The sequence below is a fragment of the Bos indicus genome, chromosome 15 (genome assembly GCF_029378745.1).
Source record: "Bos indicus isolate NIAB-ARS_2022 breed Sahiwal x Tharparkar chromosome 15, NIAB-ARS_B.indTharparkar_mat_pri_1.0, whole genome shotgun sequence".
Taxonomy (NCBI): domain Eukaryota; kingdom Metazoa; phylum Chordata; class Mammalia; order Artiodactyla; family Bovidae; genus Bos; species Bos indicus.
In genome coordinates this window covers 17,483,554-17,499,368 of record NC_091774.1, presented here as the reverse complement: position 1 = coordinate 17,499,368, position 15,815 = coordinate 17,483,554, and the positions used below count along the sequence as shown (strand labels likewise).

General features: G+C 39.7%; 1 protein-coding gene across 3 annotated transcripts in view; it reads right to left on the bottom strand.

The window, feature by feature from the left end:
- Positions 1-14,553, bottom strand: part of ELMOD1 (ELMO domain containing 1) — an 86,364-nt gene extending 71,811 nt beyond the window's left edge. For all 3 annotated transcript variants that reach the window (XM_070803361.1, XM_070803362.1, XM_019975882.2), the window contains exon 1: positions 14,251-14,553. The gene's annotated coding sequence lies outside the window, so the exon portion shown is untranslated. The remainder of the gene's footprint in view (positions 1-14,250) is intronic.
- Between the last annotated feature and the right edge of the window lie 1,262 nt (positions 14,554-15,815).

Genomic DNA, 15,815 nt, shown 5'->3' with positions numbered 1-15,815 from the left:
ATTATTATTACTGTCTTACCATTCTTATTATATCCTCCCCTACAGTAAAAGCTCATTTTATCAAGAATCACTTAAGAGACTGTTTAGATAAATTCTGGCAGGTTGTGACCTGAACTGGCACACCAAAGATTGTGATAAAGAGAAGCAAACAGAAGTAAAAAATAATTCAAAGGTAGAATCAAACTGACTTGCTGGTTGTGTAGGACAAGTGATGGGAAGGAAGATAGTAATTAGTCCTAATTATTTGTTCTCCAAACAGGAAACAAAAATAGCAATTAATTCTAATTATCTGCCCCTAAAGAGGAAACACCAAAAACGGCTTTGGATGGTAGAAGAAAGCATTTTGCAAATGGTATTTAAGTCCCTGCTCACTGGGTGCTCATTAAATAACTTCTCTAAATGTTTTCTATAGAAAGCAAAAAGAATTACTTTATTTTTTAAATCTAGCTTTGTTTTAAAGAGGCACACCTGTTAATATATTAATTACTGTTAACTAGAAAATTACATAAAAGACAGGAACAAATCATAATTGGTATGCAATGTACGATACTCTGAGACACTACTGGTGAGAAATGTCCTTTGAATTGTTTTTCCATAAGTGATGCTGAGTTAATCTACTCCTTTGTAGCCAAAACAGCATTTCTGAAGTGGCTGGCCATGGCCTAAGCTCAGGGAAAATTTGAATTTACTTTTTGTTTGCACGGCACTCTAACAAAATAGTAGCCTTGATAGACTTCTCAAGTATTTTATACACCAACCTGCTGACTTTAACTTGATGAAGCTTCAGTTCAGTTCAGTTGCTCAGTCATGTCCAACTCTTTGCAACCCCATGAACCACAGCACACCAGGCCTCCCTGTCCATTACCAACTCCCAGAGTCCACCCAAACCCATGTCCATCGAGTCGGTGATGCCATTCAACCATCTCATCCTCTGTCGTCCCCTTCTCCTCCTGCCCTCAATCTTTCCCAGCACCAGGGTCTTTTCAAATGAGTCAGCTCTTCACATCATGTGGCCAAAGTATTGGAGTTTCAGCTTCAACATCAATCCTTCCAATGAACACCCAGGACTGATCTCCTTTAGGATGGACTGGTTGGATCTCCTTGCAGTCCAAGGGACTCTCAAGAGTCTCCTCCAATACCACAGTTCAGAAGCATCAATTCTTCGGCGCTCAGCTTTCTTTATAGTCCAACTCTCACATCCATACATGACTACTGGGAAAAACCATAGCCTTGACTAGACGGACCTTTGTTGACAAAGTAGTCTCTGCTTTTGAATAAGCTGTCTAGGTTGGTCATAACTTTCCTTCCAAGGAGTAAGCGTCTTTTAATTTCATGGCTGCAATCACCATCTGCAGTATGATGAAACATAAAACATATTCTCTGACTCAAACATTTTTATTCAGTTTAAACTAGGTTGTTGTTTAGTTGCTAAATCATGTCTGACTCTTTGAGACCCCATGGACTGTAGCTCACAAGGCTCTTCTGTCCATGGGATTCTATAGGCAAGAATACTGAAGTGGGTTGCCATTTCCTTCTCCAGGTAAATCAGGTTAATTAAGTCTATAATATGTTATAGGGTGATCACATATGACTAACTCACGTCCTTCTTAGCCTCCCAACTCTATACTGCATAGTCTCTCTGAGCTCTGGTTCCCTTCCCCTATCATAGTCATCATAGTCATTCCATTCACATTCTCACCTATACACAGGGTTCAAGACTACTTCCTTATACTACAAAGATCACTCTGATCATAAACATCTCAGGAATGATAAACATTTATCTATACATAGACTAAGTGAGTATATAAATGTTTGGTTGAAGGCAGAGCATGGCCTAATCCAAGCTCTATTTTCTTATCTTTGTTTGATATGGTTTAATGTGATGTTACTTCTTGAAAGGTCTGCTTTTGGCTTCCATGTTTCCATGTTCTCCTGATTTTCTGTCTATCTCACACTCTTCCTCTGCCTGCCCTTTAAGTATAGGTGTTCCCCAATGTTCCTATTCTTCTGCTATACCTTTCCTAAGTGACCTTGTGTGGCCTCAAACAAATTCAATAAATGATTTATCCAAGGACAGACAGCCAATTGGTAGGAAGAGACCTCAGTTCTTAATTCTAGTCAATAAATATCATTATGCACTCATTACATTCACTAGAGACTCAAAATAAGTAAAACAGTCTTTGCCCACACTGCCTTTTCTGAAGTCAATATAGAAGCTCTGAGCTTTTTCAGTCTCTTCTTTCACTTTCATCAAGAGACTCTAGTTCCTCTTTGCTTTCTGCCACTAGGGTGGTGTCAACTGCATGTCTGAAGTTATTGATATTTCTCCCAGCAATCTTGACTCCAGCTTGAGCTTCATCCAGCCTGGCATTTCGAATGATGTACTTTGCATAGAAGTTAAATAAGCAGAGTGTTATATAGCCCTGACGTACTCCTTTGCCAATCTGGAATCAGTCTGTTGTTCCATGTCGAGTTCTAACTGTTGCTTCTTGACCTGCATACAGATTTCTCAGGAGGCAGGTAAGGTCATCTGGTAGTCCCATCTTTTGAAGAATTTTCCAGTTTGTTGTGATCCACACAGTTAAAGGCTTTGGTGTAAACAATAAAGCAGAAGTAGATGTTTTTCTGGAATTCTCTTGCTTTCTCTATCACCTAGCGGAAGTGTGGTAGTTTGAACATTCTTTGGCAGTGCCTTTCTTTGGGATTGGAATGAAAATTGACCTTTTCCAGTCCTGTGGCCACTGCTGACTTTTCCAAATTTGCTGGCATATTGAGTGCAGCACTTTCACAGCATCATCTTTTAGGATTTGAAATAGCTCAGCTGGAATTCCATCACCTCTACTAGTTTTGTTTGTAGTGATGCTTCCTAAGGCCCACTTGACTTCGCATTCCAGGATGTCTGGCTCCAGGTGAGTGATCACACCATTGTGGTTATCTGGGTCATTAAGATCTTTTTATACAGTTCTTCTGTGTATTTTTGTCATCTAAATATGTTTATAGACTTCCATCTAAACACAACAAATAAAACACATGTAATCCAACACATAATCCAACTAACACCAACCTAGACAGCATATTAAAAAGCAGAGACATTACTTAGCCAACAAAGGTCCGTCTAGTCAAAGCTACGGTTTTTCCAGTGGTCATGTATGGATGTGAGAGTTGGACTATAAAGCAAGCTAAGCACTGAAGAATTGATGTTTTTGAACTGTGGTGCTGGAGAAGACTCTTGAGAGTTCCTTGGACTGCAAGGAGGTCAAACCAGTCAGTCCTAAAGGAAATCAGTCCTGAATATTCATTGGAAGGACTGATGCTGAAGCTGAAACTCCAATACTTTGGCCACCTGATGCACAGAACTGACTCATTGGAAAAGACCTTGATGCTGGGAAAGACAGAAGGTAGGAGAAGGGGACAACAGAGGATGAGAGGGTTGGATGGCATCACTGACTCAATGGACATGAGTTTGAGCAAGCTTCCCAAGTTGGTGATGGACAGGGAAGCATTGTGTGTTGCAGTCCATGGGGTCTCAAGGAGTCGGACACAACTGAGCGACTGAACTGAATTCAACTAACGTAAATAAATCAAAAAGCATAAATCCATAAGGCTAAGGGCAACAGGAGTGCACATGAGATGTCAGCAGAATCTGGAAGCTGAAAGATAAGCAAATGGCAATGTACTTCACCTATCTGACTAAACCTACAGTGAGGGAAGTAAACCCAAAGGCAATACAATTCAGAGTACAGACTCTCAGTCATGTTCAGGAGTTAGGGATGCCAAACTCCTGTAAAAATGGGAATGCAGAATGAATCAACACAACTTGATTGAAAGTTTTCATAAGGATAAGTTAGGGCCTAGATCTCCTCCCTACCTAAAGAGAATAGGCATAACACCTCTCCATTCCATCAGAAGAGGTGAGATTAACTTTTGAAGGGGATGAGTTAAATAGGTTCTGAACTTCTAGAAACAAGAAATGAGGCTGAGCTCTATACTGAATACTAGGAAGTTAAACAAAAGTCTACATGATAAATGTGAGATTTATCCAGCCTTCTTCTCCCATTCAGCTCCCAGAACAGTGGCAGACAGATCACTAGTCCTCAGATTTACCCTTCAGAAAACCATCCAAAGCAAGATACATGTGAAACTCTCTTAGGTGAAAACAGAGATAATGCGAGAAGTGAGGAAAGAGAAAAGAATGCATATAAGGGAAAGATGTTAGGTATGAAAGTTAAATCTTCACTTCGATAGTAGAAAATCAGTAGATATCATATTTTTAAATATTGAGAAATAGCAATATTAGCGTATTATTTAAAAGTAAGGTGGAATACACCAGAAGAATAAGCTAAAAGAATTAAAGTGAGTATACCTGAGAAACACATGTGGAATGGAAAAGGACTGGGCAATAGGCCTATTTTACATTATAATACTGTATAATTATATGACGTTTTAAATGATATATATTACTTTGATTAAAGACAAAAATTTTTTTTTTTTTAAGGTGACATACATAGGGTGGTGTTTCCAGCCTCCTGAGGTCCAATGGCCTTAAACTCGGTGAACCCACACTTTAAAAAAACAAAAAAGAAGAAACTAAGGTTCAAGGAACTAGTCAGTTGCTTACATCAAGTAGATAGATTCAAAAAGCCCAAGTTACTTTAGAATAGTATGCCACCAGACCACACGCTGTAGGTTGTTTGTTGAATTTGACACAAATTAAAATGTATTGAAAATATTTAATGGGAAAGTGGAAGAGTTTGAGCTGACAAATGTTGACACAGTTCAAGTCATTTGATATAATAACTAGGAATCCTCCTCTTGGGGCCCAAAATAATAACAGAATAGATATGACATTTCTGAAGATTGCTTTGGAAATGGCAAGAACAGCAGTATATTCTTTAAACACATCTTCAACTAGAGAACATATTCAAAACAAAGTTGCAGAGTGGGAAATCAAGATATATATTACTGCAGGATTATAATATGACCTACTAGCATCATATAAATGTCTTACAAATAAATCAGTGGACACTGAAGTATTCTTCAGATGGTTTTCTTTTTAAAAACCTCCCCCAAAAGGTAGTTTAAAACCTAATTAAAATAAACACACAATTTGTTTATTTAAAAAGGTGCTACAAACTATAAATTTTATTTCTAGGAAAGCAGAAAAACAATATTTTGAGTATGTGTTTTAGAGATATACACTGAAATATTTACAAATGGTATGGTATGATTTCTGAGATTTGCTTCAAAATAAAATTGGGTGGATAGAGAGTAGGGGTTAAAAATCGAACAGCATTTATCATGAATTGATAATTGTTGAATACTAGGATCCATTATGTTATTCTGTTGACTTTTGTACAAATAGAAAAGTCGTCAAAAATAAATGTGCCATCCACAAACTGAGAACCACTGTAAGTACACAGGCACATTTTAAAGTCAAATAAAGTTAAAATGATTAGTACCTGAATTTGTTCATAACATAAATCTACTACTATTCTTCAACAGCTTTGGGAGACTACTAGAACAACGAAACAGAATTTGGTGTTTAACTCACAACATTTCCATGACTGACCTAATTATCTTAAGTTCTCTTTAAATCTACTCTAGAGCCCCCACTATGCTGTTATGTATCATCATTTTTTAGTAATTACTTACAGAGCCTTTTTTCTTAATGGTAAAAATGTAGTAGTATATATTCAATGACATCTTAGACTTGGTGAAATATGTTAGATGGGTTGAGGAGAAAAAGGTGGCAATTAAAACATGACACACTTGTTTTCTAATTTTTCTAATGTGTTCTAATTTCATAAATGTTAAGATGAAGAAAACAATTTGACTCTTAGCATTGATGACACATATATTTTTCCCCCAAAGCATTCTTTCTCACCCCAACCTTTCATCCCTATACTAAATAAATCTTGAGAGTCAGAAATTCAAAGAATATCTGCCTTTATCAAAGTTTGACAGTGGCATCCCTACCTTCTCCTACTTGTCCTCATACCACTAATTTGAAAATACCAGTTTTGCTTGCCTCTCCTACCAAATGCCAAGCAAGGTGCCTTGTTATAGAAATACTCAGAAAATGAATAAATGTTTCCTCTTGAGCCTTTGATAGTACTTTGTACTCAGTAGGCACCAGTGACTGACTAAGATGCCAGTGTAAGCATGGACTTGTTTGCCTCATACCAGTCAGGGTTTCTTATTATGACAAGGAATGGAAACTAGCTCTGCCTATTTAAGCAGAAAATGAATTTGAAGGTAATCTACAGAATCTCCAGGAGGGCTGGAGAACTGGGTTTAGAGGTTGATGCTGCTGCTGCTGCTGCTAAGTCACTTCAGTCGTGTCCAGTGAAATGTAGACAAAAATAATGCTTAAAATGACAACATAGAGCCAGTCTAATAAAGACACCTTTACTTCCATTATCAGGTCCAGAATCAATAGCTGGCTCCACTGACCTCTCCCTAGGACTGATCAAGAGTATTGCCAAAAAAATATGTGCTTCTGGGGCAGACTCTGGGTCCATGTCTCTGATGAGTCCACGTCTTATCTCACGCAAGGATGCCTGGGAGAAAAAGCATCTGGCACTTTTAGCTGCTATAGTGAGAAGTGGCCTCTGTCTCATAATGTGAGACAGCCCCCTCAACACAGGAAAGGGGTTCAGACAGCAGTGTTCAAGAGTAAAGATGGGTGTCCACTCTATATAAACAAATACCTTTGAAAGCCAAAACACACTGCAGACAGAGTACACTAGAATACACTGAGTGAATACATGTCTGCCTTTCATCTTTGTCTACTTTGTGCCATTTTATTTTAGAACCTGAACATGATCCTTTGTGGCTACTCTGTGGCTATTCAAAGAACATATTATTTTATCTAAGAATTTCAAGTCTGATCTTAACTAGGTGAACCCACTGGTGGTCACAAAGTAGAAGCATTTAAGTGATGATTGGTTAATTATCTAAGGAATAATCTTTAAGTAGAAAAGAATGAGGAGAGATATTTATTATTAATCAAGGAAAGGATGTACAATAGTTATGTGCTACATAAATGTTACTAAGTTAATTAGATGTTGGCAGGTTCATAATAAATGCCTAAGAACTCAATGTAAAATGCATAATCAGATTTAGGAGGTGCTTTTAAGGTCATATGAGCCAACATCCTACCCAGGCTCACAAGAGTCAGGCATTCCCTTACTACACTTCCTGATAGATGGCCCAAAATGCATCACTTTCAGTACAGTGAGTTAATAGTGTCTGTTTTTGATCTTTTTAATATGGACTCTATTGGACTCTAATGGACTCTATGGACTCTAATATGCAACCAAAGAAAGCATTAATTTCTTCTGTACTGTTGGTTAATACTCAAGTGAACTAACTTTTACAACTCAAACTGTTGTTAAAGAAGGACTTCTACTCCCTGACCTTAGCAACTAATCTTAGAAACTAAATGAAACCAACTCTTTCTGCGCATAATTTTAGTTTCAGCTCTTGCTCTGGGCTAAGGGATATTAAGTGTAACCCTGATTGTCATTCAAATTCACTAGTTCTTGGAGCTTTGCATTATCAACAAACCTGATATATGTATAGTCTATCTCTGTGTGTATGTGCTCAATCACTCAGTTGCGTCTGACTCTTGGCAACCCTCTAGACTGTAGCCTGCCAGGCTCCTCTGTCCATGGGATTTTCCCAGCAAGAATACTGGAGTGGATTGCCAATTCCTCCTCCAGAGGATCTTTCTAACCTAGGGATCAAGCCTACGTCTTTCCAGCATCTCCTACATTGGTAGGGGAGTTCTTCACCATTGAGCCATCTGGGAAGCCCTAAAACTGTAGAAATGTCAGGGTCAAGGGAAGAGATCTGAAGCAGGCCAACAGAAACAAGCTTCTATGTAGCTTTCACACTTAGAAACATTCTTTGGTTCCAGCTGATGAATCCAGCTATTAGATCTCATCCCAGATCTCATTTTTTCATTTCATCTACAAAGATTACTCAAGAGTCTAGTTGACAGATGTATTCCAGAAGGTTGGTACAGATGTAAAAATTTGATGAGTCTGGCTCTATTTTAAATATTCTATGTTATCTACAATTTAAAGGAATAATAGAAGAAATACTTGGTACAAAACATCAAAAACTATAATCCAATCTTTCTGTTTTATGTCTTGATTTTCATGTACTAGTTCACATATTGGGCTACATACAGATCATACATGAGACAGAATATGAAAACCAAATTTCTATGCCAGATATTTTAATGTAAGCTTTCAAAGTTTTAAGTTATGTATTTAGGTTGTCCTATGAAGGGTAAATATATATTTACAATTGTTATGATTAATGATGTGCATAATATATATTAATTAAAATAGCTTTGATAAATGTTTACCATTTTGAAGAATATATGATAAAACTTCTCAATTAAAAACAACTTTTTTAAGATTTTTGCTAATTTAAATGGATTCTAAGACCAAAGAAAATTTGAAATTAAAATATAACTGTTCTACCAGAATATAGAATCTTCAGAAAATTTGGCTTTCAAATACTGAAGGGTACAGCATCTTGATTCTTCTTCTGAAGCAAAAGGAAGAAATATATTTGTATAGTTAATTCATGCCAGAGACTGATTCACACTTAAAATATTTATAATGCCAAACTGTAATGTAAAAAAAAAAACAATAGGGAACAGAGTTTATGTTATCATTGATGACATTTGCTAAACCAAAAAGCAGCCGTGGTATAAATAAGTTATTAGTTTCATCATGAATGAAAGCTTCTAAACATATGGTAGCTTTACTTATACAAGGGAAAAAGGACTGAGAGTTATATCAGCTGAAATAAGACCTTATACCACACGTTCTAATTAACAAAGTCCCAATCCCAATAATTAAAATGGAAACTACATTTAAAAGTTATGTAGACTTTTGAATCTGTAGTCATTAGCTTGTTTGAAACTGATTTTAAGGGGGCTTAATGAGCTCTCCTTGGAGAAGACAATGGCAACCCACTCCAGTACTCTTGCCTGGAAAATCCCATGGACGGAGGAGCCTGGTAGGCTGCAGTCCATGAGGTCGCTAAGAGTCGGACATGACTGAGCAACTTCACTTTCACTTTTCACTTTCATGCATTGGAGAAGGAAATGGCAACCCACTCCAGTGTTCTTGCCCGGAGAATCCCAGGGACGAGGGAGCCTGGTGGGCTGCCGTCTATGTGGTAGCATACAGTCGAACACTACTGAAGCGACTTAGCAGCAGCAGCAGCAATGAGCTCTCCTTAAACATTTACCACAATCATCTGATTTATATTTAAAAAAAGCAAAAGATCAAACATAGCAAATTCTGAATTATTCTGGTGGCATCAAAAACATTACAGATTGTACACAGACAATATAGAAATTGTCTAATTACATTGAGATTGAAGTTATTTATCCCTTAGAACACAGTTAATGTTTATTTTATAGACAAAGATGATTGGAGTTGACACAATATTCTCTTTTGAAATGTGTATATCTTTCATTTTTCAGCACAGAAACTGATGTTAAATAAGACTTGCTCATGGTCAGCATAAATGAACTGGAGGGCTAAAAGTTCCTGGGATGCAAAAACAAACTGTCTTCAGAGTCTCTAAATTCAGACTATTTACTGAAGACTTAGAATGTGAACTGAGCACACAATTTCAGTTAAAGCTCTTTCTGGGTGACAGTTCGCATAAGCTGTCTTTAGAGATCACTGAAGTAAGGCTTTCTTTAATAAGTCATATCACTTTAATAAGTGAAACCCTGCTGAAAATAGAAACTGTAGTCTAATTGCTTTGAGATTTTGGCAACTTCAAGATGTCTTTGATCACTTTTTTTCTCATGTACTATCAGAATTATAAGGCAGGATATGTTTGCCAGACACTACAAAGAAGAACAATATAAATACTTGAAACAGAGTGTTTTCTGTTTTATTTTTAAGGAATAATCATTTGATAAGGAAAAACCTGAATTAACTGCTTCACTACGCATTTAAGCATAGAGTAATTTTGTGATTTAAAAAACTTACTGTAATTTAAAGTTTATATTTTATATGCTTATTTACTGTAATATAAAGTAGAAATTTAACCATAAATATGGATACTCAGGGCTTCCCTGGTAGCTCAACTAGTAAAGAATCCACCTGCAATGCAGGAGACCCGGTTCGATTCCTGGGTCAGGAAGATCCCCTGAAGGAAGGGGTAGGCTATCCACTCTAGCATTCTTGGGCCCGGTGGCTCAGATGGTAAAGAATCTGCTTGTAATGCGGGAGACCTGGGTTCAATCTCTGGCTTGGGAAGATCCCCTGGAGGAGGGCATGGCAACCCACTCCAGCATTTTTGCCTGGAGAATCCCCATGGACAGAGGAGCCTGGCAGGCTGCAGTCCATGGGGTCCCAAATAGTTGGACACGACCGAACTACCAAGCATAGCACAGCACTGCATGGATATTCAATTATATGAAGCTTTTCTGAAGATGGTCCCTAGAGATAACTATATCTGTAAACAGACATGAAATCTAGGATGGCACTCTACCATCATTTGCTTGAGACTGGCAAACAGGAACCTTCAGAAAAAGGAGATTTTCTGTTCTCTATTTGGACCATAGTGGTTTGATCTTCAACTTCCCTGGAAAATTCCTATAATGATCAATAGTGAAAGTACCCACTGGGTCTTCAAAGACATAAATATAAGTGGTGTGTTTTTGGAATTAATTACATTTGAAATATTCTGAGTAGGTATTTTCTAGTACTATAAGCATATGGCTATTTTCATATAGTTCTATTTCTGTAAAATCTACATTTTTTTCCATTATCAGAATCTGCTTCTTTAAAGATAGCTGAACTAAATCAGAAAATGATTGCAATTTAGTATCTTTTCCTATTTGAAGCAACAGACTTGCTAAAGCCAAAACATCGGCTTATCTTATTTCAGGAATTTGGGCAAAAGCAACCAAATATTGATCAGCATCACAAATATCAAATTTAAATATCATCTTTTACATAAAAATAACAAAACTTTAAAATGCTATATACCAGATTTGTTTGATGATGATTTTTTTCACCTGAGGAAACCAGGAAGGTAGCAGAACTGTGAAGAAGCCCTTTAAGTATTAGTCAAAAGGCAAACAAACTATTTTTTTAATGCAGTGAGATGCATTCACCCAAGTACCGTTTACCAATCCTTGGACTTGTCCCTTTTCAGCTCCCTTTTCCATTCCCATCACCAACTATGTAATGTCCTTTAGCATTCCCTTTTCATTTTCCTCATTCTCAGCAGGCTTCTTTGTCCTCTGACTGAGGCCGTCAACCTCTAGCTCCACTCCATTAGGTATAAAGGCATGAATTTCTTTATTCCTTACCTCCCAGGGTAAGATCTCTCTCATTCAAGGTCAGACCTGTCAAAACTGCTCATCATTTTTGACTAGAGCCGCTAAGCAGAATTCAGTGGCTTTCCCAGGCTCCTCGAGTGGACCCTGGAAGTCTCATATCTTATGATACAGAGCTCTTCCTCTACCCCCACTTCCCTTACTCATCTTTGTATCTTTTGGCACCTCTCACTAAATCTAGCAAGCAGAGATGTGTTGAACGATTCACTTTTTAAAAGTATTTAAAATTTTTTTTAATTGGAATATAACTGCTTTACAATGTTGTGTTAGTTTCTGCTGTACAACAAGGTGAATCCAAATGCGTATGCATCTCACTTTTAAGCATGAGTTATTTTCAGTAGCTTGAACCAGAACTGGACTTGTCCCAGATTGTCTGTAGAAAAGCATATGATTTCTGCTCCACTTTCAATTTTCAAAACACAATGACCCCAAAAAGAGGACCGAAATATTTCCAGTGACTATAGAGTTGCCAGATAAAATACAGGCAGCTCAGTCAAAACTGAATTTCAGATGAACAACAAATAAAACAATTTTTAGTATACCTCAAATTGTGCATGGGATATACTTGTACTAAAAACAATTATTCATTGTTTATCTGAAATTCAAATTTAACTCATGAGCAGCTTATATTTTTATTTGCCAAATCTGACAGCTTTACCAGTGACTGTTTAAAAATTCTCACAGGACTCAAAGAATGCTTCTTTAGAGCACCTGGAGGCTTGTTTCTGAGCTCTGCAAACTTCTCAACTGGCCATATTTTATGTCTGTTAATGATACTGAGTTACTTTCTGAGCAAGTCAGTAACATACTTTAGGAAATGCTGTTTCTTATACAAAATTTTTACTTATTTTGTTAATTTCATAGAATTCACTTCTAATACCATCTATCAATAATTTCAGCACAGAGAATACTGTAATGTTGCCCCAGATTTCTTGGAAAGCTGATATTCAGAGTCATTATCAATACTATTTCTGAATTAAGTCCTTGCATTTATGTATTAATAATGAAAAATTTTTTGAAATTTTAAGTTTGAAAACACAATATGAGAAATATATGTCTTTCATTCGGGGATTCCTTTTCTTCATCAAGCACAGTGAGACATACTGTTCTCACTAACAGGCTGGGGAGAAGCAGCCCCGGAGGCGGAGGTGGAGCCTGTGATGTAACTGCAGTGGGGCTTTGCTAGAAAAGTCTTCTCTAAATGAGAAATATCTGTACACCGAATTGTTTAGCTTCAATGTGCATGGTCTTACAAGAGAAAAGACTTGTCTCTTTCAGCATAATGTAAATCTTAGAGGCTTGAAATCTTTGTCAACAGAGGAATTCCTCACATTGTTTAGAGACATACTAAGAGTCTCACTAAGGGAGGAAAAAGCAGGTTTCTTCAGCAAAGGAGTACCACTGTAGCGCATTAATGGTGTGTGTGTTATAGTGGAAGTTATAACCCAAAGTGTGAGGAAAGATGCCCTACAGCTTCTTCCAATCCTGAAAGTTTCCTACATTACTGTGTTGTTTCCTTATTCTTGACAGTGATTATGGAAAAGACCTTCATTTCTTATTCCCACGGAAGAATTCAGGAGAGAGAAATGTCTCCCAGTTGTAGAGGGATACAAATTTTGCCTTTCTTAAAATTTCAACTAGATCTCAGATTCAACTTCTAGGGAGACAATGACTAATTCTGTGTAACTACTTGGTGTCTTAAGATGATAATGAATTAAGACGTTTATTCCAACATAAGCATATTACCTGCTTTCCACCATATTGGAAGCTCCGGTTTGTCAAGCTCCAGGCTCAACACTCACACTGCAGAGATGCAGAACAACGCTTGGATATCTGCCCAAGACTGGTCTCTCCGAACGACAGACTCAAATTTACGGTACCAATCTAAAGCTCACCGTGGGGTTGGCAGTATCTTTTTCCTAGTTGGTATAGGAAAGGGATGAGATCTGGCAAACTGAGGCTCGGGGCTTCTACCTGCCTGTGCAGAGCATAAAGGCTGACAAACATATTCATTAAACTTGATCTGAAGCAACCGAGCCTACGAGGTCGTTCCTGAAATATTTATAAGGTGTGTTACCGGACTCGCCACTTACAGGTGGGGAGGAAACACGGTGAATAGAAGCACCCACACTTGAGGGGCGGGGGCGGGGACGGGGTGGGGGGGCGGCGAAAGGCACTCACAATCGCACAGCTCACCACCACACTTAACTGTTTTGCTTTTAATAGCTCTGTCAGCCGTCGCTCCCCAGTCGCCTGTTCAATTCTACCTGCCTAGGAAAGAGATGTTCTCGTAAGTGAGGGGTTTCCTGGTAGTAGGAGGCACCGAGCGTCAGCTCCTAAGACAGGTCCCCGGGTTCCGGGCGCTGATGACCCTCCAGCTCTGCGGCCCGCCAACCCGAAGTCCTGCACTGCCCCTAGGGCCTCAGGCCGTGGGGCAGGGGGCCCCGAGACCCCGACGGGCCACTCGCCCTGCCCGGCCGCCCTTGTCTCCGCTCCTATTTTGGTCTCTGCCGACCATGCCTCCTCAAAAGCCTTCGGCGTTCGGTCAATAGGTGATTAGCGCCCCAGCCAAGATGTAAACAGCTTCTCCCGCCTACCTGCATCCCCCAGGTGCTAATTTGGGGTGGCAAGATGAGGGGACAGATGACGGTCCTCAATGACCACGAAGCCCCTGCACCGAGGTAGTATGCACTTTTCATTGCAACACCCTCCTCCCACACCCGCAGCATTCCTGCTGCGCCCCACACGCTGCACGGCTCGCGCGATGCCTCGCGTCCTCGCCGCCACCTCGCTCCTCTTCAAGGGCGTTCGCGCCTCTCCTCTCCGCTCCCGGTGGGTCGCCCCAGGACGCCGCTACTCACGTGAACTCGGCGGCCGCAAAAGCTCAGCAGGTCCCGGCGTGCGGCAGTCGGGTCTCCATCTCTGCTCTCCCAAGCGCTCCGGCTGCGCGCTCCGCCGGCGCTGGACGAGGTCGGTCCCAGCGCGGAGCCTGGACCAGGGCTGCCGCACTAGCTGCGGACGCGGGCGGGGCGGGGGCAGGGCCGGAATTTGGGTCGCTAGGAGCTGAGCAAGCTGGGATGGGCCCCAGGCGGCGGGCGGCGAGCAGGCAACCGAGAGCAGCCCCGGGTAGGGCGTGCGGAGGTTTCCCTGGAAGCACAACCCGGGAAGCCACTGAGCATGCCCAGTCGCGGGGGAGGGAGCGCGGGCGTCTGGAGGGGAAGGGTTAAATCTGCAGACCTGGCTGCTTGGGCAGAAAGCAAGGAGTACAGGCTGGAAGATGGTGAACCTCAGGAGACTTGTCTATGGGGCTCCTAAAGAATCCTGGAATAAGAAGGCAAGATGTATTCCTTGCTCCCTTCTCGGAGAATTGTTCAGAGCGCCAAGTTTGTTTTTTGCTCAGCTTATTTTACCAAGTGAGATCTCTCCAATCCAGACATTCACCCCTCACCTGCTTCCCTGAGCCTGGGGTCCTCACCTACAGGGATGCCTCAGCAGTACCCTCCTTTCCCGATTACTAGACCAGTCCGGTCAAGTTAAAGAGCCAGCTTTTTAGTTTGGTTTGTAATTGAGGTCACGTCAATCCTCTCAGGTTACAAATTTGCATTTTTATCAGGTTTCAGAAACAATACCTTAACCCTGGGGTTAATTATAATGGATGAATTATGAACAACAAGACCTGGGGCTGTTTGGGGAACTTTGCTTCACAGTGCAAGAGGACTTGGCTCTGAACTCACTTAATACACACACACACACACACGCACACACACACACGGAGACCTGTGCCTTTATTTTGTATTGTGTTTCGTATTAAGAAGAACGTTTTTCTCTCTAAACAGTTTCTTAAGTTAGAAGCAGGATAGAGTAGGGGAAAGACTATGACCTTGGAGGTAGGCCTCGGTTTCGGTTTCATTTACTACTCGAGTAGTTTACCCAGCTATTCTTCCTCTCTGTTACCTCATCTATAAAATGGTAAGTCCTGGACTTCCTCTCTGGACTGGCGTAAGGATTAAGTGAGACAATGATTGCAAAGCACCTGTTACATAGTAAATGTTCACTGAATAAAATTCCTGTAGGTTCCACCTCCACCATACAGTTTTTATGAAAGGTTAGGTTAGTGATAGCCCTTAAATGGTGAACAAATTGTGTTCCTTCCTCACATCATATAAGCATTACCCTTTATCCTTCCAATTTTTTTTTATTGTTGTTAGAAGCATTATCCACTATTACCTTCCCTTTATACTCTTCAGCTTCTTCATACTTTTAAAATAAAACCTCTTGGGCAGCCATATATGAGTCCTCTTTGGAAGGAAAAGCTTTTTAGGAGAGATTCACTGTTGACAGGTTTATCCACATGACAAAAGAATTTCACTCCAAAGTCGATTTTTAAAGTAATTTACTATTCTTCTTTTACTACTATTCCATAAAG